A 2,735-nucleotide genomic window follows, 5' to 3' on the forward strand; every position below is an offset into this window, starting at 1 on the left:
ATGGAGGGGTTGGAGATGCCCAGCGGCACCATGCAGGTCAGCTTCGTGTGCCAATACTGCAGCTAGCCCCCGAAACTGGACCGTGTCACCATCCAGGAGCCCACAGCTCCACTACTACCCCCAGCCCAGGTGAAACCAGGAGAGATGCAGGAGGAAGGGGCTAACTCAGGAAAGGAGGCTTATCCAACCCCATCAGGACGGTGTCTCTCACACATTCATCCCCCCAGCCTGGATGATGTCTGCAGAAAGTGCCAACAGCTTCACTCTGATCGGGAGGCATCTGACGCAGCCCTGGGGAGAACATTAGCTGAAGCGTGAAAGTCCCTGGAGGCCTTTCTGACATCCTGTCGGGCCAGACAGGCGTGGCTCACCGCTGGGTGCGGGAGGCACAGACTCTCTTTTAGGCCAGCTGGACACTCAGCTCAGCGTCACTGAAGATGAGTGTCAGAACTGCAAACGATGTTTGGAGATCTCAGAGCGAACGAAGGAGGGTGGCAGTGAACAGCTACAGAGGGACTAAAGGAGCTGGCACTGGGGGAGGAGAGGATGACCAGGAGCTGGAAGAAAAGAACCGTGAGACAGTGACAGAAAATCTTAAGGATGTCCAGGCTGAGGCTGAGACTGGATCCAGAGGCAGCTCAGTATCAGAGGGAATACAGTGAATTTAAACGACAACAGCTGGAAGGGTGTAGAAAACCAGATGCGTTATATTCCTGGGGAGTGGAACAAGGTGAATGCTGCTGGGGGCTGGACGGTGTGGCTACCTGTGCCCTGGCCAGGAGGACGGGTTTGAAGCTTTAGAGGTTTCGGCGTATTCCCTGTGGAGTCTGGAGTCTCAGACATATCTAAGGAGCTGCTGTCATACTGGTCTGGGGGCTCCGTTTTTTCTGGACCAGCAGGTTTGACTATGCAGTGGGGCTTTCCTGGGCTGTGTGCAGCCGTTCAAAGAAGGGGCTGAAAAAGACGAGACATCCATTTATGTCTTCCTTACAGGGTGGATGTGGAGAAAGGCAAGAAGGAAGACACAGGAGGCAGCAGTGGCTCCTATTCTACTGAAACCCAGTTCAGCTCTGAGGAACAGCGGACAAAAGCTCTCAAGTTCATGCTGTTGAATCTTAAGTGGGGCCGTGCTTGGGTATCCTCACAGTTTTATAATAAATGAACTCCTTTTTTTCCTTAGGAAGATACTTGCCTAAAAGACTTAAATTTTTTGTTTTGTTTGCAAAAAAAAATGTTTTAAATTAGATTCAGGTGATATCAAACAGCACATGTTTACAATACCAAAAAAGACAAAATGCAGAGAAGCCACTTTATTTTAAAATATCCTCTGATAGATAGTTTCCAGAGCTACAGCAGCCCCTGTATAGGGACCAGCCCTTTTCATAGTTTTGACTCTTAACCCCATGCCTTCCTTTCCTCTTTCCCTTCAAAATGATTAACTTAAGTTTGCTTTTTTTTTTAAACCTCAGTTGAATTGAAACCAATATGTTTTCACTGGATTTTATCTCTCTCAACTTCCTGCACTCAAAATATGAAATGGAAATTTTTGTCTCCATCGAGATGATGAAATGTATGAGCCACATGTTGGATAACGTGAGAAAATGACATATAAGCTTTGCCTGGCCACCATATGATGTGGTCAGAAGCTTGAAATTTAACACGCCTCTCTCGGTTCTAGCACTGAATGCCCGCTCTGCCCTGTGTTAGAGATATGAAACGGTGTTGGGTACTGTTTGGATACATACTATTATGTGTAATAAAAGATTTGCTGTAGTCTGAAAAACAAAAGTGAGTTACTGTTATCACTAAGATGAGTCAGTATAGAGTAAGGCATTTCTACAGTTTGTACATGAGTCTCTGTGTGGGACAGTGTCTGTGTCACTTCAGCAATGGTGTGTATGACTCTGCACATACATCCTATGTCCGTGAGACCTGCCACTGTAAGGCTAGGGGGACGTGTGACTCAGAGACCAGGCATGGTGTGTGAGGACCGCCAGGCTTCTGCTTTTGTGGCCCCAGCTAGTCTGGTTTTGAGGTCACAGCAGCATCCCTGACTCAGGTCAGCTCCCTCCTGAGAAGGGGCCACTGAGCCAACTGCAGACCCTCCGCACATTGCCCCAGGGCCACGTCCACATTGGAGGTGGACATTCAGGACCAGGGCCCTCTGACCAGCCCTCTCTGCAAGTCCCACCCTGGGTCACATGGCCGTTCTGCGTCTCTTCCCCTCCTCTGTCTGCTTCGGGAGCCTCATCTCACCCCTTGGTGCTGCTCTGAACCTTCTTTGCCTGGTCCCGGTTGTCTCCCTTCCCGCTCTGCTCAGGGCTGGGCCACGACCCTCCCTCATCCTTCATCAAGAGGAAGTGTGGGCTCAGTTCCTCTTTCTCCTTCTCCAACAGAAACTCATTGGCCTGCAGCAGCCCTGGCCTCCTCCTTGCCGTGATCACAGGGAGAGTGACTCGAAAGCATTTTCAAGCTGTTCCCACCCTAAAGATGCTCCCTGGACCCAGAGCCCTTTCCTCTTCCTCTCTTGCCCTCCTTTTTAAAATTTGATATTGAGAAATATATTATGGCCAGTGAGGCTAGAAAACACAGGTTCAGTTTGAAGGAAAGAAGAACACATGCTGGTAGATCTATTGATAACTTCCTAGGTGGAGAAGTAGAACATATCCAGCACCCTCCACGTGCCCTGCTCTGAACACATCTCCCTTGGTTACCCTCTCAGGTGGAGCTCTCAT

General features: G+C 49.5%; 1 pseudogene; it reads left to right on the forward strand.

Annotated features, from left to right (window-relative positions):
- On the forward strand, window positions 1–1,187 carry LOC133078423 (beclin-1-like; annotated as a pseudogene).
- The last annotated feature ends 1,548 nt before the right edge of the window (window positions 1,188–2,735 follow it).

The sequence above is a fragment of the Eubalaena glacialis genome, chromosome 18 (assembly GCF_028564815.1).
Source record: "Eubalaena glacialis isolate mEubGla1 chromosome 18, mEubGla1.1.hap2.+ XY, whole genome shotgun sequence".
Lineage (NCBI taxonomy): Eukaryota > Metazoa > Chordata > Mammalia > Artiodactyla > Balaenidae > Eubalaena > Eubalaena glacialis.